We start from the raw sequence: 27,357 nt of genomic DNA, 5'->3' as shown, positions 1-27,357 counted from the left end.
ATATTTCTTTAACATATCTGGTAGTTCACCATTTTTCTGCTAGAGTTCAAACCTCTTGCAACATTATTATCACTTACAGGCCACAGATTGAAACATGGAAAGATTATCTGACTTGCTCCAGGTAACGTTGCAAGTCAACGTCCAAGGCTGGGAGCTTAATACAATTCATCTGGTTTCCAGCCCTCCTTGCTGCTTTCTGCTTCTTTTCCAATACCTGCTAATTCAGATTCCCATGAATTTTAGTCCTGGGGGAATTTTAACTCTTTTTTTTTTTCCTTAACTCAGAGTCCTCAATGTATTTTAAATGGTTAATAAATATGATGCACTGGGATTAGAAAAACTAATAATGGGGGAGTTTTAATAGATGTAATCTTAATATCCTTGCTCCTTATGGTATATCAAGAAGGCCTTTTCTCCACTGAGGTGAGCGCCATAGCTGACAAAGAATAATGAAAACATATCATAGGTTGGTTCTACTGTAATAGTAAATAATGTACATCCTCTTCATTTTTATTTAATTGAGAAAACGTATTTTATTCATTACATTTAGAGTTGTGCCTGTCCACCTTCCACATCTGAGCAGCATCCGTTTGAGGTGGAAGAATGCAAATGAATCATAAGAATATTCTGAAGACTAGCATTTTGGTTACGCCCAAGACCTAGAAGAGCCATATTGTTGTATGCGCCTGGCATTGCTGCAGAAGGTGGGCTGCCTTTGTTCTTGTGCAAACTTGCTTAAAATAATGTCTTAAAAGACCAGCTTTGAGTGCACTGTGTTGAGTTTCAATTCATTCTATCTCTTTGCTATTCTAAATAATTTTTAAAGTTATGTTTCTGAAGTAGGACTAGTTTCCTGACTAGTTTCACAAAACAATGAAACAGGGTTGTCCATGAACCATTGTCGCTTTTGCCTGGCTTAGAAACAAATTAGTAAGAATTTGCAGTATTGATACCACCCTGCTCCCCTGCTAACAGACTCCGTCCAACTGCTTCCTCATGGACTGGCCTCTGTGTAGGGTTTTTTTTTTTCTGAAAACATTTTCCATCACTGGAAAACAACCACATTTAGGTAATGCATATAAAGAAAGCTTTCTTCCCCAGATGGTCTTTGTTTTTAAGACCGCCCCTACGCGTTATGAAATCTGAATTTCACTTGATAAAAATCCTCACTGTTGATCCTGTCATGCTGAGGTACAGGCCTATAGCGATGCTGGAAGCAAAGGCCAAATTTCACATTTTTAGGTGGGGTCATGACAAGTCCTCCCCCCAGGCTTTGTGCCGGCCGCGTCTCTGGGGCAGTAACTCCTTTCACACGTCGAGTTACTGCCAAACGCAGCATCTCAGATCCACAGTTCTTCATTTCTGCCTTCCTCCTGCTCCTGCACATCACCACCTATTTGCAGCATCCCTCACGCATTTTTATGGAAAGGTGTACGTTCCGCCTTCAGAGCTCTCATCCCAGGATGCCGTTTTAACCCTTTACTCCGGGCCAAACCTGTGGGCTGTTCGCTCACCCCCACCCCACATACACACCTCGGGCTCCGGGGGGGGGCGGCACGGGACGGGACCCACGTTCCCATCGGCGCTACGGCTGCCGCCCTCCAAATTAGATCATCTTACGCTGATTAAGAGAATTCAAGACTGGCTTCGCTTGACCGAGTCAGGTGTGCATAAACAAGCTGGGGGGGGCGGGGGGGGGGCGGATTTTTTAATAACCTGTCGCAGAGCTGAGCTGCCGGGATCGGGGGGGGGGGGGGGGGGAAGGCCTGGGCACAGCCGAAATCCGCCCCCCTCCCGGGAGTCAGTCACGGCTGCCGCCGGCGCTGACCGCGGGCTCGGCGGAAGAGATCCGGGTTCAGCCCTAAAGAAGATCCCTCATCTGCTGTGGTATTTTGCCGGGTTTGGTTTGGTTTGGTTCTCCCCTCCCCCATTACCTCCCCCCACCGCGGCTCTTTTGCACTTATCACCCGGGGAGGAGAGCTTTCCGTGCGGCAGCCCAGGCGCAGGTGAGAGGAGAGAAGCTGAGGGGAGCTGAGGGGCTGCGAGCCGCCAGCGAGGCCGCGCCCGCGGGGCCCTGACCCAGATAGCGCCCGGGGCACTGCCCGCTCACCCAACGGACGCCGCCGTCGCCCGGCAGCCCCCCGGGCCGAGCAACAAGACGTCCCTTCATCACTGTCCCCCCCCCTCCCCCAAGATGTCCGCTGCCGCCGCCCCGGCCAGGCCCCTCCGCCCCACCGCCGGCGGGAGCGCACCCACCGCCCCGGCCGCGCCGCGGCGGGCCCGCCCCAGCCTGTCCGGGGCCCGGGGCGGGCGGGGGGGGGGTGGTGTGGTGTGTGCGGGGGGTGTCGGGCCGCTCCCCGCATCCCGCCCCCTCCCGCCGCCGCCTGCTCTTGAGTTACCTGTTTTGATGACCCGTGCAGCCTTTTTTTTTTTTTTTTTTTTTCCTGCCCCCTCCTCTCTGCAATGAAAATCCGTGGCCGGTCACTCGCTCCCCCCTCCCTCGCCTCGCCGCGGCTCTCCCTCCTCCTCCTCCTCTTCTCCTCCTCCTTCTCCTCAGCGGGAGCCGGTGTCAGTCAGTCAGTCAGTCAGTCACATCAGCTGCCCGGGCAGGCAGGGAGAGAAATGCCCAGCGGCTTCCGGCAGTGCCAAATAAAGACAAGTCCAGAAAGAGAGGAGAGACGGTGGCAGAGATGGAGAAAGAAAGCGAAAAGTGGGTGGAGTGTGTGAAAATGGAGAGAAGCGGGAGAGGCAGAGGTGTCTCCCGGCGGCGGCGGCGCGGCGGCCGGGAGCCGGCGAGGAAATGGCAGTGGTGGAGCATCACGGAGGAGCGATGAGGGGGGGGAGAGCACAGGCCACCCAGGGTAGGGGCACCCACAGCCACAAGCGTGGTGGCCCCGCTTGCCCATCATCAGGCACCACTGGGTTCAGCGGGAAGCGAGCAGCCCACGCCACATGGGGCCCGGCCCACTCCGGGAAAGGAGAGGGAGGACAGCGTGGACATAGGCAGACCCCTGGCATGGCGGGGGGAGGCGGAGGGCAGCCTCACCTATGCCAAAATAGCCCATTGTCTATTCCGAGCCGGACTAATCTGTACCAGCCCGACGGCTGCTATAGCTGGGCCCGCAGTGGGGTTGCTGCCTTCATTCAGTACGGCCGCGAAATCAGGACTTCTCCCCGTAGGCAAATCCCCGTGCCTAGGCCTTGTTTGTCAGGCTCTGGGGGCTTCATGCTAGTCTGCACCCCTGGCCAAATCGGAACACATGTGTTCTGCAGTTATGCGGCGCTCATCATCACGTGGTCCCAAGGGGCAGCTGGTCATCCACCTCATACCTGCTTTACCTCCACCTCATACCTGCTTTACCTCCAGGTACCAAATGAGCTGGTTTTCCGCACAGAAGTCTTGGGAGAAGACCATGAATTCACAGCCTTTAAAGGCGCAGTTTGCTCTTGAATGGAAAAATAATTCATTAGTTAGTGATAATAAAAAAGACCACATACATTTTTCAAGTCAACCATGTGGTTACGTGAAAATCAGTAGCACTTCCCCTATCAAATGCATAGCATATTTTAAAAGACTTTGAGTTTCATTTCTGATGGTTTGACAACCTTACAAAATATGGAACACAAGAATTTGTTTTAGTTGCCCAGCAGTTGAATGGGCCTGAGGAAAGTCATATTTTAACAAGGATGCCATAGTTAACAGCAGCTCACAGACCTCACATGCCTTAAGACAGCATTAAGGAAAAGCAAGCTGACTGCAAGAATCAGTCTGGGATCCAAACTCACTAGTGCAGGCAATGTAATTGGCATCTGAAATTGTAAAAAATCTATGCCACGGCTTCCTGTACACAACGAAAAGAACTCATTCTCCTTGGCATGTATAAACAGCTGGATGAAATCAACAGAACAGCACAGGTTTTAAACCAGAGGGTTTTGCCAGATCTTCCAGAAGGGAAAAAGATGGTATAGAATTGAAGACCTGATTGTAAAAAAGTACGGAACACAGAAACTACTTAAGAGAAACAAGAAACAGTCACAGAAGATCTCTTTCTGGAAAGAAAACCCTAAAGGATTAAGAAACTGTGAAAATACTACATTTAGATTGTAGCTCAAGGTCCATATTCCATACAACTCAGAGAGAAAAAGAAGTCTCAACACTTGTGCAGTGTCAGTGTGATAAGTGGAAAGTTTAAGATGATAAATGCAATTGAATTTCTGTAGAATGTCAATTTAATTTGAGAAAAATGTAATGCAGTTAACTTATGAAAAGTTTTACAAGCTCTTACTGTAAGAGCACAGTCAAGCACTGCACATCATCCTTTTCCATCACGGGTATGTGGAAAAGAGGGAAAAAACATTGGGCATTTCCTTTCTGTGGAAAGCCTTATGAGACTACCAAGCTGTCAGATGCCCTATGTGTCTCAAACAAGTTCCCTAAAACACAGCTTTTGCTCCCAACTTCTAGTGCTTTCTTCACAAAAAAAAAAAAAAAAAAAAGTTCTTTTTTCCCTTCCCCAGGAGAATGTTCAACAGGCTAAGACTAAGGTAAAGGGAACAAGAAGAAGTAATAAATTTAGTAAGATGGGGGAAAATGGAGGTTCAGTAATTGTAAAGTGACCTCATCATACAGAGGAAACGCCGTGGCAAGCAAAGATGTAAGATATAGTGCCTGAAAACATTAGAGAAGAGAGCCTTGCAGTTTCTATGTAAATAAAGGTAATCTTAAAAGGCAGTTCTATAAAGAACTTAGTAGTTATTAATTTAGGCTGAGCAACAGCCCCCTAAAGAGAAGAAAGGAATGAGAGATGTGCAAATTTTGGACTTTGCAAAATATTGTATGTGCAAAAATACTGACTAGAAGATATGCTATTGTTTCATCCCATCAAGGAAAAATAAGGCTTGGACAGCAATAAAAAATACATTTTGAAACTGTTTGGCATTAACATTGGGTGAAATACTGAGCAAGGAATGACTGGAAGATCAGACTTCGTGGCTGAGTACTTTGCCCTCAGTCTAACAATACATTCATATATTGGCTTAGATTTATATGCAGAAACTACGTGGATGACGGTAACTGCAACATAAAAAGTTAAACGGTTTTATTTGTGTACTTTTTTTAGTGGGGACAGGGTCACCAACTTTCTGATCAAGACATTCAAAAAACCTTTACAATTCTAATTTATGCTATAATCTTCCTGAAATTAGGAGGAGCTCTTCTTATGCAAGAAGCGCAGTAATAGTCCTCTTGCAGGAAGTTACCCAAGTAAAAGACAGTAGCTCATGGAGCATAGTGTATGGTGTTTAATATAACTTTTTTAAAAAATTATTATTGTTTTACATTTTGACTTTTCTGCCGCAGACAATCTGTGCCAAGGCTGGCCTGGTTGATTCCCTTTAATAGAAGAATGTATTTCTAAAGTTGTGCAGGGATCCCAAAGTCCATGTCAGAGGCTGTAGAGATAGGCTATCAAAATCTCTATAGACTGACAGCGTAACTTACTTAGAAGAAAGTATTCTGGTGCATCTTTTTATTTGCATACACGTTCTTTTTCAGAGAAGACAACTGTTGAAAATGTCTATGCTTACCTTCACAGTATTTGTTGAAAATGGACTCTCAACGTATATGATTGTAAATTTTCCCTATTGATATAAGTTGCATCTAAATGGTTCATAGATAAATTTGGAGAAAACCACAAATATGGTTGCTCATTTCCTTGATTTCATGAGGTCTATCTTTGCTGGGGCAATGCAGAAAATATTAATATGAATTAAAATTGTACAAGCACTTCTTGATGTAAAAATACATTGGAATATCATGTGAAAATCTTGGTAGTGGAACTTGCTAGATCTGCTTAAATAATACTGGAGTGCGTTCAGGACATGTCAAGATGTCTGCTGTTTAGTCTACAGAATTTGAAAAACAGCATATAGCTAATTAACTAAATAGGTCTGTGAAGAGCACTTTGTGGGTATCTCGTGCAGATCAAGTGTCAAGATACACAGGAAAAACTGGGAAGATTCTGCTGAAGAAGTGGACTAGTATGAAATAGGATTAATCTGTCATCATTCAATCTGATCACCTGTAAAATAAGATTAAGGCAGGTTCGAATTACATTTAGTTTCAGAGATGTCACTCTACTGCTTGTTCTGTCTCTTCTCTGTATTCTCTTTTATGCAGTAAGCTCTGGGGGTGTGGACTCTCATTTCATAATTGTACATTAATTAGTTGTATGCTTCTCTTTAGGCATGGCAACATAAAAAGTTAAATAATAAGCACATGCTTATCATTAAGTATGTGAGTAATGGCATGCCTGTGTAGCAGAGCACTTAGACGTTCCAGTTGTATTTAAGCAGCTTGTCGCATAGGGGTGGAATTACTCATTTGTTTATAATTCAGTATATATTTAAGGGCTTTGCTGAATCCAAGGGGAAAATGTCCTGATCTCACAAATACTAATCTTTGTGACTACTTTTACTTATGGTAGTTTTGCAGTTTAATTCAGTTCTGTGGAGCTGTTCTTTTGGGAAAGCTACTTAGTGAATATTGTAGGCTTGGGCCCCAGTTCTGCTATGCATTTACATTGCCCTATCTATTTATTATCATGAGATACAGGCTTCTGTTGTATTTTTGCTAAAAATCCTGTTTTATACAGTACTGGGGTTTGGTATGGATTTTGAGTGAAGTTTCACGTTTTTCATTTAATTATGGGCAGAAATTTGCAAGGAACTTTTTGTGAGGATGATTTAACTGAGAAGCAAAGGAAGGAAAGCAAAATTTTCAAGTGTGTGAGCATAATGTTATCATGTCACCTTGAACTACTTTTTTGCTATATAAGAAACCCATGGAAGTGGTAGTCAAAAGGAATGATGAAGTCTTACTCACAGGTCAATGTTAGTTTTCTCGTTCTAGAAGCGTTAACGTTTCTGTTTGAGCTTCTTAGTTCTGTTTTGATCTTGCGTCCAACCTAGGCTGCAGGAGATCTATTAAGGGACTAGCAGTGTCCTCGAGTTATGCATTGGTGCAACTAAACAAATTGAAGTACTGCTTCCAGCTTAGCAGTTGAATATACAGTCCTGCTTTGACAGAGTTTCAGGACAGCTTCATCATGATGCTGGGCCACCGTTCCAGCCCCAGATGTGACCTGTGAAGCATCTTAGTAGGATAATTGCAGCTGGTTAAATGTCTGCGCTCTTGACCTTGTCATTGTCAGTGCTTTGTAATCCAGCTGCATCTGAGGAAAATGCAAGCGTACCCGAATGCTGCTGAAAGTCAAAAGCTACTAAAAATGTTTTGTGGTCTTCATGCCACAGCTTCTTTGACTCATTCAAAATGTCCCAGCATCTGTAGGAGCTCCAGTCACCTTTGGAATGCATGAAGTGGTCAGGCATGAAAGTCTGGTGTTTTAATCTGTATTTTCTTGCAGCAGCAGTGTTCTTTTACTGGATGGTACTATTTTCATTGTTGTCTGATGCTATGTTTCTTTCACCACCATGTGTATGGTGGCATCAACGTCATGAGCAGAGCTTGTCGAGACCTGCTGTGTGTATGTCTCAGTAAAATGCATCAGTCCTGTTCATGCACTGTTCTGCTAATGGTTAAAATCCCTCATCTAGTGTTCAGTAAGAGCCATTTCTGCTTATTGCTGAGGAGGTTCTGCCATGGCTTACTTTTTTGCCAGTAAATCCAGACTGCAAATATTTTTTTAGTCCCCAGAGGTACAAAGCATAGAGCCAGCTCTAAACTTTTTCCTGGGATGGCTTGCTAATGATCGGTGTTCTTGTTGCATAGGAAAGCCCATGCAGTTGGTGCAGCAGAAGTACTAAAAAATCCAGACACACAGAAAAAATGATTATTTTTTTTTTTTAAAAAGCAGGGGATATTTGAGATTCTTTTTGTTGCTATTTCTGAGATTTTGGGGAATAATCAAGTAATGAATTCAAGGTGTACTGTACAACCCACTGGGATAGAAACTTAATTTTTGTTTGAAATAATTACATAATCACCCAATTCTAGGAAATGGTGCTTTAAGGAAAACACCAAGTTGTGCAAAATTTGTGGTAAAATCACATAATTATGCCACACTTGGTGGCATAATTCTTTACAGAGAAAACACTTTGTAGGACATAATCAAATAGCAATATGGGCAGATAACCAATGCGTCTTCTGACAGTTATATATTTAGTGTTGTTCCAAGCACTGAACTAGACTGTGCCCTTATTCAGACAGTGGTTTGTAAGTAGCATAACCCCAGCCACAGTTACTGCAGGCCAAGTAAGTGAAAGGAACCACCTTAAGAGACAGAATTCCTCTGTTCTTTCACAACAGTTAATTTGCTACTGAGTGACATTTGCTACTCACGGTGGCTGATGCTGTACCTAGCTAGTTTTGCCCATGTCCAAGCTCCTTTGCACTGGATGGGTGAGGGGAAAGTCCCTGCTAGATGAGTCATTCAGGTGGAAAATAAACACCTTTACCTCACCATATTCACTGTGCTTGGGCTCGTCCAGTAAGGACCCATTTAGCTATTGACACATATCTTCTGTAAATACACTTACTACCCTGATATAGAATAGAGGTGGAAAGACCATGAGTTTTGAATGTGAGTCTTTGAAATCTTTTACTTAGTTCTTGAAAGATACTGAGGTGATTTATGCTTTTCCAATACAGAACTGGAATGCCAGGGGTGACAGCGGTGTGAATTTTCTTCTGCTCCTTCAACCTCTCCCTCTGCCGAGGACTTGAAGAGTGAGGATATCTCAGTTTTATATCCTCCTGCAAAATGAGACTGCTGGCAAGGATCCCTAGGTACATTACATTACTTATATTAATATGCGGTTTTGTCAGCCTAAATTATTATTTTACAAATGATGACTGCCTAGATTAGGTACCAGGAGCCAATCAGGCATGGCAGCACAGAGCCTAGCAGTCATTTACTCTATGTTTCATACTCTCCTTGGCAAATGGGCTTGCACCTTTTTATTTCGCAGTATGCTGAGAGCTTTTTAAGACCAGCCCCCTTTTCTGAAATCTCTCCTTCTCAATACATGTTTTTCCCATACAGCTGTGGCAGAAGGGTTTCCTCTGTTGAGTAAAGAAGGGTTTGTTCTTTTATAAGAACCTCGTAAGTATAAAGCCAAAAAAAGGCTTTAGGATAAATCAAGTACTGGAGTCACCAGATTATCTTCCTGTCTTGCTTTTTTTTTTTTTTTTTTTGTCCATAAAAGGGAGGAGAAAAGAAAAGGAACAAAACATATTTAAATTTAATGCCTAAAATGGATTAGAAGAACTATAAATATTTCACACTAATGGGGTGAAATCCTGGTTCCCCTCAAATCAATGAGTGTTTTGTCACTGACTAACAGGGTCAGCACTTCACAATACATTTCTGGATTGTTTCACTTGAATAAATGTAGGCCAGTGATTTAGGTCTCAGAAATAATCTTTTTGTTTCAAAACTAGTCATTTATTTCATTCTTATTTTCTTGCTTTCCTGTATTTACACAGGCTCTGTACATCCTGCACTCTATTTCTAAAAGCTATCGTTTCCTTTAGAAAAGAATATTGTTTAGTCTCCTGAATAATTCATCTTGGTGTTCTCTTTTAATCCCCCATCAAATGTGCCATTCTTGTATCTTCATAAAGGAAAAGAAAGGAAAACAACACTCTAAGGCTGATTTATGAATTAGACCATGAACATTAAAAATAGATAAAGTGTTGGTATAAGTAAGAACTTCAGTTTAGATTCTGGTTCAGTTATATCAGTACCTCTGAAACAACACTATTGGTTGTATACAGATTTCCACTAACGTGACTGATTTATCACAGAGTATGAAAAAAGGAGCATAAGAGAGAAATACGATGAAGGTTTTATATTTAGCCTTTAGCTAATATGGTGATAATATATGTAGGATTTGAAGGAAGACAGAAATGCTTTGACTACAATATAAGTTCAACAGCAAATACAATGTAATTTATAATGTTTGTGTAACAACCAACTAATAGTTGATAAAAGAGCTTTTTATCCAAATTCCTGTATATCCTATTAGGTTAAAATATAAATATTTTAGATGGACAGGAAGGAACCCAGTAGCATCTTCATAGAGAATCTGTGTCCCACAGGCACTTGTAAGGTCTTTCATTAGATTACTGTTATACATTTGATGTACACGTTAGAAGAGCATGAGACCTTTCAGCGTCCCAGTGAGGTTCATCTCCATCTTGTCCCTCTGATCTATAGGAGGTCATCTGCCTCTACCACCCAGCTGCTGAGCTGGGATATCTCCAAGTCTTTGTTTTAAGCAGCTCCAACTCATTTTCCCAGTGTAAGATAGAGTCAGGCATTGCAGCTCCTATAGAGTGTTGTTTCAAAGCTGTGTATCTTGTGTTGTTTATAAAACATTAAGTGGTAATAACCAAAATAGTTGTGTAGCACCATGAAGAATATATTTGCAAAGTCAAACCAGTATTAAAGGTGCACATCTATGCCACAGCGTATAAAAGGTTGTTGCTCAGAGCTGAGCTGACCAATCTTGATATGCGAGCCTCTGCCAGCCACCAGCTTCATTTAGCTGGTAATAATCAGGAAAACCTGTTTTGCTTACCCGTGGTTGGCTGCCTCAGCATGGTTGAGTGGTTTGTGTATGGCTTCTGGGATCTCCTGCGTGTGTACCTTGGTGATAAGCAAAGGTAGGGGCTACCTCAGTGGACCTCAGGGGCTGCATTTCATGAACAGCAAGGAATGAATTGTTGAGAGCTCTTTGGTATAGCACTTACTAAAAGGAAAATAAAATGTGTTAGAGGAACAATGGGGTGAAATCTTTTGGGGAAACGAAAGAGAGGAGGGTCCCCACATTAATAGGTCTTGGAACCATAGGCTGACCTATATCATCAGTTGTGGTGAGCAACACATACAATCCCCTCTTCCTGAGTCATCCATCAGTATTTATAATGGTTCACTGGTGTTAATGTGATAATATTTAAGAAGTTGAAATACCTCTGAAGTGTAGCTTTCCCAGGAATCCTCATGGATTTCATGGATATTCATAGCAGATCTTCCTTAAACCCTTTTTTTTAGTGTTATTGAACATGTTTGGTAGAGAACCTGATGTGTTCCACATATGGGAGTTGTTCGAGGTTGATTTGTTCATTGGTTGTCCTGATTTTTGTGTGATACAGGTCCCCAGCCAAAAGATTGTATGTCTTGTATGGTCACTTACTGTTCAATTAATAAAGCAATTAATAAAGAACAAAAGGGACTATTATTTGTTTGTTTTTACTAGATATTTTGATAATTGTTACTACCTTTTTCCACTCTCCTGTTGTCATTTTGGATGTCAGTTCTAGGACGTTAATCACAACCTTTTTAATGTCTTCAGTTTCTGAAATGCAAATATTCATATTCAGGAGTTCAACCAAAACCTAGATTCAAAGTTACCATGTCATGTTTCTGACTGTTGGCTGGATGCCAACAAATAACAAGCATTAGAACAATTATTTTTACCTATTAGTAAAAATACACACATATATGTATTCATGTTTCCTGAAACTGGCCAGGAAGAGGATAACGAGCAAAGGCTCAGATCCTCAGAGGTGTTTACATCTCTTACAAAAATACATTTCAGTACAGATGCTGCATAGAAGATGGGCAGTGCCAGTATGCATCTGTATATGTCCTGGGGCTGTTTTTTAGCAATCGGAAGTTCATACAGGAGCCTTTCTGAGCAAAAGATCTGCTGATTTTAGTCCAGTTTTGCTTGAGGGAGAGCCTCAGGGTTAAAGGCCTGTTTGTTCCAGGGTGATTGAAGTCAGCACAGGTCTAGCCATTGATTCGAAGGAGCAGGTGGCAGTCCTTAGGGGTCCACTCCTGTCCCACCTGCGTTGTTAACTTTATTTAATAGGAGATAGCTGTAATTCAGTAAATAGAATCATAGAATGGTTGAGGTTGGAAAGGACCTTGAAGATCATCAAGTTCCAACCTCCCTGCCATAGTTAGCAAAATGTCAGTTAAAATGTCCTTAAACCTTTGTACAGCTGAATCAGCTCACCTTTGAAGAAAGCTTGTCTCCTTCAGATGTTGGGGCTATTGACAGGCACAGCGGTAGCAGCTGTGGTGTGGGTGGCTGTGTGTGTCTTGCCCGGCAACCTCATTCACTGACTCTGGATTTCACCTCCCACGCTCCACCTGCACAGGGCATGATTACTCAGTTTCTGTACATGTAATACTTGGTTGAAAAGCAGTCGCCGTCTTTCCTTGTTAAAAATCTTTGGATGCTAGGAATGTACTTCCAGCCCCCCTTACGCAGTATTCGTGAACTGCAGAATAGCTGGAAAGGTGTGATTGCATTGATAAGTACAAATGTTTGGACTGGTTTGTCATTGTGTGTGTATATGTATATACGCATATGAATCATCTATTTTGTATAAGGAATTCTAGTACTAGTCGGAATAGTTTCATCTCTGTTGTCGTTATACACATTGAATTGGACAGTGTGCCATCAAAATACCTGATCAAGAACACAGAAATATCCCTTTTTCTTTCTTACTATTTTTCTTTGCTGATACTTTTTTAGTTTGTAACCTTGTTTAAAGAAATAAACAGATTAGCTTTTCTTTCATTTTCTTTTATTTCCCTGGTATATAGAGTAGGTAATATACAATGTATAATTATTATGTAATGTGTACTGTATATTACATAATATGTGGTATATATCGTGTTATATAATATATAACATATCTATATATATCTATGAGAGAATGACAGAATTGTTCATGTTGGAAGGGACTTCTTGAGATCATCTAGTACACCCCCCCAATTTTTTTTCCAAAATTATTTTTCATTTCAGCAAGGGGGTCCTTTCATGCAGTTTCTTCTGCCTTATTTAAAGCATTTATATGATGTACCCTAAAAAAATTAAACCAAAGATAAATACATAAAATATATAAAATAAATGCACTTTTTGGAAAATTTTAAAACATTTCATCCACAAGAATGATCACAAAGTTCAACAGTGGAAGCAGCTATTGGTCCTTTGGAATTAATAGTAATATGATGATTTATAGCATCTACAATTCTGTATCTGAGTTATTCTATGATTCTTTAAAATTACCACTTTAATTATGTTTTCTTTCCTTTTTAAAAACTGGTTTGATCATTCCATGCGAGCCACACCCTGCAAAAACGAAAGGCTTTGCACACCTAATTTAAGATTTAACCTAGTATCAGTGTTAAACCTGTTTCAGTCTGTCATTCTTGTGCTTAAAATGCTGTGGAACTCAAGGGTTTCTGTTTGCTTGTTTAGCAAATCAATTTATCATAATCTGCCATGTCTTACAACTTGATTCCTGCAGTCCAAGGTGTATAGTGCGCTTTTCTTCCACTAAAAATAATTGATAAAAAAATTTCACTGACTTCTTTTTGTTTTCAACTGCATTGAATGTAACAAAAAAGGGACAGCTTGGTAGCACTGTAAGCTAAACTCTCATAATTCTGCTCAGAGCAGACAACAGACAATCAGACCTCTTCACATAAACCCAGAAACCTTTAGCTTTTCACCTAGGTGCAGCTGGTTTTATGTGATCTTGCTGAGGTTTTCAGCAGTGGTCACGGTTGCTGATCACTAAGAACTGCATTGGTACTACCCCGCATTGCTCCTAAACTTCTGAAAAGGTTTTGTGGGAAGAAAAAAAACAGCTTCTTAATTCATGTTGCTTTAGGCTATCATGATGCTAGAGTCTAAAAGATCCCTAGCTTTAGAGCTGCAGAATCCCTGGGAAGTTCAGGAACCTGACTCCGAGGTGACCTTTTCTGAAAAAAAGGTCAGCATGCCACAGACAGACTTGCCAAGTCAACTGCTTTTCCCTGTAGACTAAAGCTTTGTGGTCTTATCCGCAGATCTGTCAGGAAACTTGGCCAAGCGACTGCTTTTTGTTGTTTCAGGCACAATTTGTGTGTTGAATGGAGTTTCATACTAAATGAGAGTGATTTCAGTACAATGGAAGTAAACTTAGCATCCTGTGGCTCCCTCTGCATTATCTCCAAATTGTTACGATTTTAATGCAGATTTCCTCGATTCATTCATAGGATTTGGTTCTGTACAAATCTCACTCTCCCATTTTCATGCTTCTTCCTTTGTTCTGTCAAAGTTGAGAAGGGGACAACTTATTTGGTACATTAAGGAATGATCTTCCAACTGTTTGAATTAGCTTAGGATCAAAAAATAACCTCATTACTGCCATCTCATTATTTCCTATGCTAAAGAGCTTCTAAGCACAGGGTTTTATTTCCTTTATTTTAGGGCAGCGTTTTTAGGGTACAAAATCTGGACAGGCTATTACAGTTATTTTAAACACAGTCAAATAAATGTTTTGACAGTCGGGGGTGGCTTAAGGTGGCAGTTTTGCTTTGACAGTGGCTTGGGGCTTTTTAGTTTTAACTGAAGATTAAATTTGGGCCAGAACAAATATGTGCTCTTCCCATCCTCTTCCTTCAACCTGCTCTTTGTGAGATAATTATACATTAATACTGAAAAGACTGCAGAAGCTGAAGATTTTATTGTATTAAACCTCTCAGGTATCATATTTTCCCCTGCTTTCCTTTATCTCTGTTCATTTGCATCTTAGATTAGATACCTCTTTAGGGCAAGAACTGTGTCTTTGGGTAGTATTAATCAGCTAATGTATCTTTGGAGACAATTTTGTGAATTTTTCTGGTAATATTTTAGAAGTGGACTCTTACCTGTTACAGTTATTTTTACCCATTAAATGTTCCGGGTGAGATTCTTTGTTCTTCTAGGTCTCCAGACGTATACTGAAAGCTGCAGGAATCTACTGATTTATAGCTACTGCACGTCTGACACAGAGTTCACACAGTTATTTCACTGAAATATAATATGAAACTAGGAATGTGTATGCTGCTAGTGAGTTAAAACTTTATTTATGTGACTACTGTAGCAAAAATATATGCCAATCAACAGTGGCTTCTATATCGAATATTGTCAGGTCATTGTCCAGTCATGCCCACACGGACTCCCTAATAGACACAGAATTCAGATGCTGGACACAAATACAACAATGGAAAGTGGGAGCTCTGAGGTTGCACCGACAGGGATCAATGAATCATGGACTGATCCGAGTCAAAGATGTTACTCTCTTAATTTTTCGTTAACCACATAGGAAGCCTCAACCAAGGTACTTACAGCAGAGTGAAGTATGAATATGCCAAATTCCTATGTGAGTCACAGACCAAATGCTGTGGATCAAAAGCTCAGTGGCTGAACGTTGCAGTGGGCTTTGTAAGAATAAATTGCACTTGAGAGTCCCAGTGATACCTGTCACTGCTGCGGGTTCTGTGTTCAGATAGATCTGCAGTGTTGCCGCTTAGCACAACTATACTCACCTAGAATTTTTTATGTGCTCTAAAGAATAACTTGTCATCAAACCTGAATATCAGTAACTTTATATATAATGAACAAAGATAGATTGTTCTCATCCATGGCAAAAAAAAAGAAAAAAAAAAGCAGGGGGATATACGTCAGTTGGCTGTTTATTTGTTTTACGATTGAGTTGGCTGAATTGACTCAAATCAAATTTTATGGTACTACTAAAGCAACTTCAGTTGCTTTATGATGCTCTTCCCATCAAGTTCTATCTATCTGTTTAAAAAAGGTGACAGAGCTGAATTTGTGGGACTCCTGTCCTTTCTCATTATCAGAAGCACATAGTGAGATATTTTGAGTCTGGCAGCGCTACTGGCTATTTTGGCTGGTGTTGTGCAGGGATTTGCCGTTACCAGCTCCATGCATGTGTTGTAGCAGCAAACATTTGGTTGCCTCTATGGGTTGTATCGCCTGACAGGACACTTGTGGTGCTGTCCAAAAAAGAGGAGGGAGACTGGTGGTGATGCAAAACATAATGCTCAAATTTATACAATTGATGTGTTTCGGTAATTGAGGGAATCGTTGGGTTTTACAGCATGATCCTTGATCAGCTGTGAAATTCTGGTGGAGCTTTATGAAGAAATGAAACTTTCTAGCAATCATTGTGCTTATATGCCACAACCTTTTACACCTTTTCACAACTTCTTAAATACCCCATCTTTCAAAATTATGGATTTGCTATGAGTGCTCATCCATAAAAAACTTGCTACCTCCTGTTGTCATAAAGGAAGTTGTTTAACAGACATTCTGTATTGATCCACTGTATTGGCCAAGTAAAAATGGCCATTAAAACCACAATAATTCCAGATCAAATATTTTGAAAGAACTTGTATAATCTGCTCCTCTCTTTTTAATGTGAAAAAATGTCTGTATTTTTCTAGCAAGTTTTTTTTTTTGAAGAACAGCCACAGCAGAATGTGTCAAGACAAACTCAGTGAAAGCTACACAAGGATAAAACCTTGCCCACTGATACTGAGTTTATTTGAAACTCCACTCCTGCACACAGTCACCTGAGGCGTTTGGGTTTGCAGATTTGTGGTACCACACCTGTGTTAGTTACCTGGCAAGCACATTCCACGCGTTGTCTGGCTCTCAATCCACACACAGATGCATGCACATATATTCACACTGCAGTGAGCAAAAGTGATCAAACAGAGCTGATATGCTGTGCAACAAAACACCATAGAAATGTTGATGAAAAGACTATGTAGAAAAGACTTTTAGAAAACTCTGTTCATCTACATGTGTATAAATGAAAACCAGCAATTTTGTCTCAACACTAAAAGAATTTGTTGATTAAAAAAAGATAACCAATATGCAAAAACTACGTGTTGTATGCATAAAATGAATGTGTTACATACGTGTTTGGTATTCCATAGCATATGTGAGATAAAATTCAATATGCGATTATGTGAAATTGTTTACTATATTTGGTTAATTCTTCCCATTCTTTCATACCTCAGCATGCGATGATAGGGATTCAAGTCTGTGACATCTGTTCTTGACTTACAGTCTGTGGCTTTTAGAGTTACAAATGTTCATTTGCAAAACCTACATGGAAACATGTATCACATGTAATATAAATCTTGTACAGCATCCAGGCTGTGTCAGCTCTGTTAACTAGATGCTGACACTAGATTTATTGGAAGATGAGACTTGAAAATTAACCAAACCAAAAATATAGTCCTTCTCTCCAAGCACTTAGAGGTCCTTGTTAACTTCCACTTGCCTTCACAAAAGAACATTTAAATGGACTACGTACTTATGGAATTTTGGTGTAATGATTTTTTTCCAGAGAAAACTTTGATTCAAACAATGAAAAATGGGCTGGAATATGTTCCCTCCATTTTTAATTTCTTCTTAGACAGTTTTTTCTTCTTCAGTGAACTATTTACTGGACATGCCACTTTTTACAATAGACATTTTGATAATTTCAAATACAAATTTTCACAAAATCCTCTTGATTTTTGTGAAATGGAAACTTGTTGAAATGTATCGTGAACATTTTCCTCCAATAGTTTCAAATGGTCTATCTAAACACAGGCTATGCTCACAATTATTCCTTAGCGCCATTATTTGATATCAGAGTTAAGGTTGTATCTTTCAGGCTGATAGTGATTGTCCTGTGAGTTAGCAGCAGAGTATCATTGCTGTTTATACAATACTTTCATAATTTATTGTGTTGATATATGGCTTTTATGATCGTCTCTATGAATTGTCTTCAGCATTTAGTGCAGTTTTAATCAGAGAGGCAAAGCTAGGCAATCCCTGCCTTATATTTGAAAAACAAAAAATCAGCAGAAAACGTTTTACATAGAAGAAAATAAAACTGAATCTACAGAATCTACAGAAGCAAGCTTTACCTTAGGTGACCTAGTTCCACTTGTGTCCTTTTACAGCCAGCAGAAAGAGGCTCCTTCTGACAGTAATTCAGAGGATCTATATGTCTCTTGACCACAGAGCAAGACAAGGGAGATTAATTTTCCTGGAGTAAAGTTAGGCCTGTGGAAATTACTTTCAATTTTTCCTATTAGAAACAAGTTCTGGTTTGCACCAGACTATAGTATTCAGTGCTGGTATCAGACAGTGCTTGTCTAATTCATTGCAGGAAGGGAGGACATATATCCTATTGTCTTTTTTTTTTTTTTTTTAAGAGGGAAGGTACTTGAACCCATTTGTGCCATTTATCTTGAAGCAACCCTAGATATAGAAAGTGATTCTGTATTTTGTATACTGAATATATAATCCCATTCTCATTTCTCACTGTCAAAGATATCTGGTGATCTCATGTGGAAAGTTGAGAGTGCTGTGTCACGGTCAGCATATTTGGTTTCTTTGGAACTAGGCAACCCCAGCTTAGTCTATTCCAAATAACAACATTTCTTATTAATAGGGTTCTTTTTAGAGTATTGATAGTACTTGGCAGGTACGGAGAACTGTGTGTGCTAGATGATGGCCTAGTTAATTGTGGAATTTGATTCTCCTTTATTTCACGAGCTGACTTGCAAATGCTTTCTCTTTTTATCAGAGAAGCTTTTTGCAAGCATCAGAAACCAAACTGGGGAGGAACTTAGGATTTTTGTTCTCGGGTCTGGTAACAATCTCATGTGTTGCAAAGATCCCACAGCTGTCCTGACTTTAGGAGCGTTTGAAAATATCTGTTAATGCACTTTATTAAAACCATCTAATTGGAAGACAAGACCACAAAACCTGACCCAAATGTTCTCTGAAGGCACCGCAAGAGCTTTCAAGGATTTCACTGTACTGTGGAGAAGGCCACTCTTTGAGAGGGAAACAGTTTTCAGTTAGTATGAAAACGTCTGTGATTCTGTGTAAAACCTCTCTTCCTGTACTTTATCCTGCCAGTTCTATGCTCACTTCTCTCCTGACCGCTGTAGTGACCAAATTAGCTCTTAAACTCAAATTGCAAGATGCTCTTGGTGTTTTTCAAAGCCTCGGGATACAGTTCCTTTCTCCTTCTAACAATTTTAGAATGAGCAGGGAGATCCAGAAGTGCCTTTTCCTCTCCCAGTGCCAGGAGTTGCAGACAGGAAAAGGGAAGAGGATGAGCCGAGGAGCCTTCCTCCACAGTGGTTAGAGGAGGGTTCCTTTCTCAGGCGCTTCCAAACATGTGCCCCATTCTGCAGCCTGGCGCGACATTTATAAATGGATTTTCTGAGTTCATGACCTATTTCAAAGCAAGTGCTGGATGCCAACATGTTTTGTCATGGCTCATCTGTGGACACTGGGCACCTGTTGCAGAGAAGGTTCTTCACCCAGGCCTCTCCAGCTTCTAATCTGGATAAGAAAAGAACTTGAATAAAAAGAAACAGCCCTGGGTGAGTCAGACAGAAACTTAGACAATATGCAGATAAGATCTTTAGGTGCTTTTTTTTTTTTAAATTATTGTTCTTCTCTGAACCTTCAAGCATGTTTGTTTAAGTGACATTGTTAAAAGGCAGCTTATAGAAAACCCAGTTAGGATTCCATGACTTTTAAGTGCCTTACATGGTCGATTTCATTTTACTTTTGTCAAAATATGGAAAAAAGAAAGGCCAATAGCTTTGAAATTTAATTTTGAGTACATTTAATTATATGGCAATTAGATTTTCCTATAGCCATACAGGTTTGGAGCAAAATTTTGTGAAGCTAACATAACATGAAAGCATTACCCACTTCTTAATGTGCAAAAGAATGCATGAGATAACAACCAGGTGTATATCTAAACTGTCAGTTACACAGTTAAGAGGAATCTGTGTATAAAGTTTTTTTCTTGACCATGAAAGTCTAAGGATTGACGCATACCAACGTATGTTTCTTAAAAATACATAGAGCCTTTTCCATGTCAGTTCCAGAGGCTGCAGTCTGCAAGAGTAGTGTAAGGATCGGGGACACTGTTGGTCTAGTGATTCCAAATTGTAAGCTGAAATTAGCTGACATTTCTTTAAATTTCAGAGGTTTTGCACACAATGTGGGAGACTGGGCAGTACTTAAGAGAACAGAGAACAAGATCCACGAGATCTGTGAAACAGCAAGAGATGTGATTTGATTATCTGATCATGGATCATTGTATTTTTACCACCTTGGTGATTTCACATCATGCTCTCCTCCTCTCAGCTTCCCAGCATTTGCCAGTAGCCAAACAAGATTTTCAGTTTGGTGCATGAAAATCATGAAAGGACTTGGATTAGATTCCTATTAGGGCAGAAAAAAGCTTTGGAAATCTGCTGTCATCCCATCAGCCCACAGAAACACTCCAAAATACCATATTCTGGGGGAGAGAATGGAAAGTATCTAGAGCACCAAATGTGGCAGCTGGAAACGATTTAAAAAAATACACAAGATGGGTAGGCCAGTCATGTTATGAGGGGTAAGAGAGGCAGCTGGGAGATTGAAAAGGGAAGGCCTGAGAGCAGCTGAAAGATGCCACCAGTCTGTTAGCGAGAGTGTCTGAGAGCTAAGTGGCTGTGTGATAAGAAAACATGCCAAAATGATATGAAAAACAGCTGGAGAAAAACAAAATTTCAAAGCCTCTGAAACAGACATGGATATGCAAATTCTGCTAACACTGTTGAATGAGTAAATGAATTACTTTTTTTTCCTCTCTGCTTTCATAAGTTCCTCCTGTTTTCACAAATGACCTCTTTCTGCAAAATCTGTAAGGGTCCTTTTCTGCTGCCTCCTCCTTCTCTTGATCTTTTGGGTTTTGGTTGTTCCCTCCACAGAAAATGGAGATCTCTGAACAATACTGTTCACCCATTAGTAGTCTCTTAAACCAGTATTTTAACTATTTATTTTTCTATTTCCTGACCTTAACAAGACATTCCCTGCTTATCATTCCGAACGTAAAAACCCCTCAGTGGAATACCGTTCTCTGTGAAGAAATTGCGCTGGTAGCAGTTGATTTTAATAGTTCCAAACTCATTCTGGGTAGGACCTATAAGATTTAGATAGCTTTGTATTCCAGAGGGCTAGCTGGAGGAGTTGGCAGGCTTAAAGGGTCTAATGAATAGTCTCTAGAATTTGGCAGGGTCTGAAACAAGCTGATAATAAGAACGGGGTGACTTTGGAAAGTAAAATATAACAGTGGGGCAGATATTCAAGGCTTTATGCACGACGACTGCACCTGTATTTTTGCATGTATTTGATTATACAAACAGCTTATAATTTATTTGCATCTGATCACATATTTGAATCTAGTCTGGGTGCATGCATCAGTGATGTAAAGACATCTGCCAATATCATAGAATCATAGAGTCATAGAATGGTTACAGTTGGAAGTGACCTTAAAGATCATCGAGTTCCAACCCACTGCCATGGGCAGGGACACCTCCCACTAGACCAGATTGCTCAAAGCCCCATCCAGCCTGGCCTTGAACACTTCCAGGGATGGGGCATCCACAACTTCTCTAGGCAACCTGTTCCAATGTCTCACCACCCACACAGTAAAGAATTTCTTCCTAATACCTAATCTAAATCTACCCTTTTTCAGTTTAAAACCGTTACACCTTATTCTATCTCTACACTCCCTGATAAAGTGTCCCTCCTTATCTTTCCTGTAGGCCCCCTTTAGGTACTGGAAGACTGCTATATGGTCTCCCTGGAGCCTTCTCTTCTCCAGGCTGAACAACCCCAATTCTCTCATCCCATCCTCATAGGAGAGGTGCTCCAGTGCTCTGATCATTTTTGTGGCCCTCCTCTGGACTCATTCCAACAGGTCCATGTCCTTCTTATGTTGGGGGCTCCAGACCTGGGTGCAGTACTCCAGGTGGGGTCTCACCAGAGCAGAGTAGAGGGGCAGAATCACCTCCCTTGACTTGCTGGCCACGCTTCCTTTGATGCAACCCAGGATGCTGTTGGCTTTCTGGGCTGCAAGCACACATTGCCAGCTCATGTTGAACTTCTCATCAACCAACACTCCCAGGTTCTTCTCCTCAGGGCTGCTCTCCAGCCATTCCCTGCCGAGGCTGTATTTGTGCTTGGGATTGCCCTGACCTACGTGCAGTACCTTGCACTTGGCCTTGTTGAACTGCATGAGGTTTGCACAGGCCCACCTCTCCAGCCTGTCAAAGTCCCTGTGGATGGCATCCCTTCCCTCCAGCATGTCGACCGCTCCACACAGCTTGGTGTCATTGGCAAACTTGCTGAGGGTGCACTCAATCCCAACATCCATGTCACCAACAAAGATGTTAAATAAAACTGGTCCCAGTACCAACCCCTGAGGAACACCATTGGTTACTGCTTTCCACTTGGACATCAAGCTGCTGACCACAACTCTGAGCATGACCATCCAGCCAATTCCTTGTCCACTGAGTGGTCCATCCGTCAAATCCATGTCTCTTCAACTTAGAGAAAAGGATGTTGTGCGGGACAGTGTCAAATGCCTTGCACAATTTCAGGTAGATGATGTCAGTTGCTCTTCCCTTATCCACCAATGCTGTGACACCATCCTAGAAGGCCACCAAATTTGTCAGGCACAGTTTGCCCTTAGTGAAGCTATGTTGGCTGTCACCTATCACCTCCTTATTTTCCATGTGCCTTAGCATATTTTCCAGGCTGTATACTGTAGCATGTTTTTTACCTTTGAAATTATGGCTCTGCTGTTTTTCACCTGTGAAAGCAAGAGACAGTATGTGTGTGCTTTTTTTTTTTCCGTAGATCATAAGGAACAAAGAGCTTATGTGAAAAGAAGAGTACAGGAGATCTTAATAGATTCTGTCCCATCAAAAACTGAAATACAGCAACATGAAAAGAGCAAACAGGCTGTCTAGCTTCTCTGAAGCTGTTTGCTAATGACCTCCAATGAACTAGAAAATGTTAGAGAGTGTAGTCTCAGCTTGAAGTCTGAGAGAATAAAAAACAGTAGGCAGAGAGAAGGATGCAAAGAAAGTGAAAGAGAGAATGGAAATAGTCAATATTTATTTTTCAACAACAATAAAACCCTAACCAGGCAGCAAATTTATGATAGCTTTCATGCTGCCTGACCTACATGGTTATGTCCAGGAAGAGCAGCCACAGTTTTGGGGGGCAGTAAAGTAGACTCACAGAATAACAAAATAATAGAGCAAATTGAAAGGGGGAGAGGGTATAAAAATGCAGATAAAAATATATTAGATTGAGAATTTTATGAAAGACATCCAAATGATTACCACTTATTATTGGTGAAATATAACTCATTATGTAGCATATACTAACTATTTTAACTAAAGAAAATAGTAGGGTCAGGTCAAAAGATTTACAGGCCACTCTGATAAAATACCAAATGAGACAGAGAGAGCTAGAATATTTGCCAGGGAAAGTTATGCATGCCTGGCATAGGGAAAAATACTTGGACTGAGTGAGAAGAAATGTTCATGGTGCCAATTAATTGTTTTTAAAGAAAGCATTTAAATTAACATTTCAGACACCTGAAAGCCTTTGACCGTGTATTTTAAAAGAAGATCTTTTGTTTTGGAAGCCCTTGACATTATATTCCCCTAACAGGAACAATTAACCAAAAGCATAAGCTTATAAAAAATTTTACATGTAAGATCTAGTGTTGCACTTTTTATGCTTAAGTAAATTTGTCTCAGGGATAAGAGATTTCAGCTTCCCTTCATCATTTTCTCCATGATTAGCAGCAGACTGGGCAATTTATTATTCTACATTCTGGTGTAAATATAGATGGCCTCTGTTTTTTTAAAAGGCGTTTATGAGAAATGAGTGCAGGTGCACTTATCTGAAAAGAAGTGAGATAGTGGATTTGAGAAATAATGGGGGAGGCACTGTCCCACTGTTTTTTCAATACATTGCCTTTGATAGTTGAAATAGCTCTGCCTTCTACATATCCTGCTTTCCAGCCTGTAGGTTAAGAAGATCTTTGCCAGTGGCTTTGTACCACCTTGTGACTTATGAGAATTTCCCCCCAAGAAAGCTGTCCAGGTTCATGTGGCCATAGACCTTGAGAAAGAAGGAGAATTTCAGTTGCAGAAGGAAGAACGGTTTGGTCAGTTATATTTTTAATTAAAATGGGGCAGTGGTGGAGAGACTGACTTTGCAGGACCTTATACACCAGGAGCATGAACCTGTAAATCCAGACAAGCTGCTACAAACTACAAATGTGCCTAGGTGGCTCCATTTAAATGGAGTGCAGTACTTCAGTTTCGTAGTTGTCATGGTTCCCCCACGTGCTGCTCTTTGAGTGATCTTACTCTATATTAAAAAAAATCCCCAAGGTGGGGTGCTTTCTGCCACTTCTCAAGAATGAGAACAGCATGAGAGATTTCACTACTGATATTTTTTTGTCAGACTGTGGGGAAATGGCCGCAAGTTATGACAGGGGAGGTTTCGATTGGATATTAGGAAAAATTTCTTCACAGAAAGGGTTGTCAAACATTGGAACAGTCTGCCCAGGGAAGTGGTGGAGTTGCCATCCCTGGAGGTGTTTAAAAGATGGGTAGACGTGGTGCTTAGAAACATGGTTTAGTGGTGGTTTTGGCAGTGTTAGGTTGATGTTTGGACTCGATGATCTTAAAGGTCCCTTCCAACCTAGACAATTCTACGATTCGATTCTATGAATAAGCTGAACACCACTCATATTTCTTTTTCCCCTCCTTTCCTCTCTCCATCAAGTCATTATCAGAAGAGGACCCAAAGTTCATCACAAACATGAATATGATAGGTACCTACCCTTTTCTTCTTTCTAGCACATCACATTGAACAGCAGAATTATCCTTCCACTAAACACACACAGGTGTTGGAGTGTGTTCCTGTGCTACAGATTTCAGAGCAAGTCAATGCCTGGTGGAGCAAAGTGCTGTTTGGAGGGTTTACATGCAGCTTGCTCTGCTCAACGACAAGGCCTTCATGAGTTGTTCTCGGGGGTAGCCAAATGTTCTTGCAAACACAGGTAATCCTCTAAATACCAGGATCTGTGAACAGAGTGGTAAAATAGTTCTTTTCTTGAGATCATTGCTGATTTAGGAATTAAGTCAGTTGGTATAATTAAATCTTTTACCTGTATGACTGACAGAACCTGAGGCTTCACAGGTAACCCTGCCTAGATTTAATAACATCCCACTGAGAAACAATTTGTTTTAATGTTGGCATATTTATGACTGTCCTCAGGAGTCACCAAGTGGGCAATAACTACCCTCATTCTCCGCCAGTTAAGACCTGGATTTGCTCTTAGTTTTTAAACTCCAAACAATCGTACCATCCTCATAAGCGCGTTAAATACCACAGTATATGTCAAGAACCCATGAAAATCTTTTGATGTTTGCAAGTAATAGCACTTTCATCACCACCAAGCAGATGGTACTTCTGACCCCTTTAGAGCAAACCCCTCTGGCCTCCAGCAATTCTCTCAGGTATATTCACGCAGATCTTCTGTTTTCAGTCTGGGGTCTGGGCCCTGGCTCCAGTCCCTGGGTATTGAGCTCATCTTGATTGTGGCCAAAGCTTGCTATTCTGTTCTCTCTGCAGCAAGGGCTGGGCCAGTTAGCAACTATGCTGTCCTGCTGAAAAAAAATGTCGTTAATAGCGTGCAGCCGCATTTCAAATAAACCGTATCTTAAATGCAATAGAAGGCAGAGTAGAGATGGTGCCTGCTTCTCCCTAATATGCCAGTCCCTGAGTTTAGGGACGCCAGATTCCTTGAGGCTCCTCCACACACTCTGTTTGTATCTCTGCCAACCTGTATTCTTAGAGAACTGCTGGCAAGCGCTGCTGTCACTGTCGGGATCAGACCAAGGCATTCCATATGGTTTGCATTATATTGAAGACAAAATACAAGATCTTTGAAGCCAGCTTCGTTCTTTGAAGTTCCAGTGGGCACCAAGACTTTCTTCCCCAGAAAGACACTACAGTGTTGCTTTGTTTGCCCTTTGCCTAGCCTTCATTAAGGCTAAACCAATGCATTCACACAAGAAAGCCTTTCAACTCTGGTGTGCCCTTCTCAGGCACTCGCTCAGCTGAGCTACTGCAGCCCCGTCAGGGGCAGCTCCCTTCTGACACAAGCCCTCCGAAGGCTGATGGGCATGCTTCTGTTTTCACACTCAGCTGCTGCACTCAGAGCTTTACTCTAATTTCTTCTGGCAAGATCCCAGGTGTTGTTAAAGGAGACAGGAAAATTGCTGTTCTTGATAAGGTCAGAGGAAAACCAGTTTCAAGATACACTAGTGTACGTGGAACTGGTGACATTTACAGAAGAATAAAGCCTGGAGATCTTTGTACTCTCTCATACAGGAAAAACAGTATAAATTATGATGGCACTCAGGTTAGTGAAAGGATGCACTTTACAGAAAATGAGAAAAGAGTTTACTTGATAAAGTAGTACTCTAATGAAAAAAAGCCAATATTGATGAAAATCAGGAAGAATAATGCAAAAACTTGCATGCTGTGATACCTAAGCCTTCGTTTATGAAGACCACATTTTCCTTAAATAGTGTTCATAACATATACTCATGCCAAGGAATGTGCACTACTCCATAACTGCATATTGAAGAAGAAATTGTGCACGTTCCTTATCGCATTAATGTGCTACTCACCATCTCCCAGGGCTAGAAAGAGAGCAGACTGGACAAAGAGAGCAGCTTACTTTTAAGGTCCTTCGTCGTTACTGTGATGAAGAAATTACAATATAATTGAGACTGACCATCACTTTAAAAAGCTTTGCACATACCTTGAAAAAAAGCTTGTGCTTCAACTTGGTTATGCTTTGGTTGTTCCTCTTCCCCATGTTTACTTGTCTGCATAAAACATTCCCAAATTGTCCGACTATCCTTAGCGAAAACAAGATTTGCCTCTAGACTTTGATTATTTCTATCTTCATTCAGAAATATTACTAGTGAACAAATTAGGAGATGAATTCCAGCGGTTTGAACAAATAGCCAGGGAATCCCAATTTTTGGCAACAGTATGGTATCCACAGCCTTGAGAAAGCAATCAGTCCTCCTTTTGAAGCAGTTGGAAAATACACTGATGTGTTTCTGTTGAAAACCACTCAATTGTAGTGGTTCTTGTCAGTAAAAAGTCAGAACATTCTACTCTCATACTTTCTAAGCACAGGGATATTTTGTTTTTAAACAATTTATGACTTTTTATAGTTTTTTTTTTAAATGATCAAAACACAAAATGTTTAAAAAAATACCTGATTTTTTTCTGGGAGGGAATTTTGTTTACTGCAGTGTTTTAAACTTTAGATTATTTTTGTCATCACTACAAATCCAGACCAAAAAAAAACCACAACAAAACAGTAAACAGGATGGCAAAATCTGCAGTGCTGGATAAAAACATGTTCTGTTCTTCAAGTGTGTGGTAAAGAATCATTCATGTCCTTTGCAAGTGCAGTGACAAAACTCTTTTTAACAGCTGAAGGACAGATGATGGATTCACTGAGCTTTACTTATGATCTACCTCTGCAGTTTTGGTATTTTGACATCT

General features: G+C 40.8%; 1 protein-coding gene and 1 long non-coding RNA gene across 2 annotated transcripts in view; one reads left to right on the top strand and one right to left on the bottom strand.

Annotated features, from left to right (window-relative positions):
- Nucleotides 1–2,641, bottom strand: part of CAP2 (cyclase associated actin cytoskeleton regulatory protein 2) — a 70,228-nt gene extending 67,587 nt beyond the window's left edge. Inside the window, exon 1 of the mRNA XM_082499530.1 lies at nt 2,400–2,641. The gene's annotated coding sequence lies outside the window, so the exon portion shown is untranslated. The remainder of the gene's footprint in view (nt 1–2,399) is intronic.
- LOC309686772 overlaps nt 1–9,049 on the top strand; it is a 78,852-nt gene extending 69,803 nt beyond the window's left edge. Inside the window, exons 3-4 of the long non-coding RNA XR_014270582.1 lie at nt 551–704; nt 8,669–9,049. This is a non-coding gene — a long non-coding RNA (uncharacterized lncRNA). The remainder of the gene's footprint in view (nt 1–550; nt 705–8,668) is intronic.
- Nucleotides 9,050–27,357: the final 18,308 nt, after the last annotated feature.

This window comes from Vanellus vanellus (assembly GCF_965231255.1).
Source record: "Vanellus vanellus genome assembly, chromosome: 2".
NCBI classification, from domain to species: Eukaryota; Metazoa; Chordata; class Aves; order Charadriiformes; family Charadriidae; genus Vanellus; species Vanellus vanellus.
The sequence above is the reverse complement of the archived record's forward strand: the minus strand, read 5'-3'. Positions and strand labels throughout refer to the sequence as shown.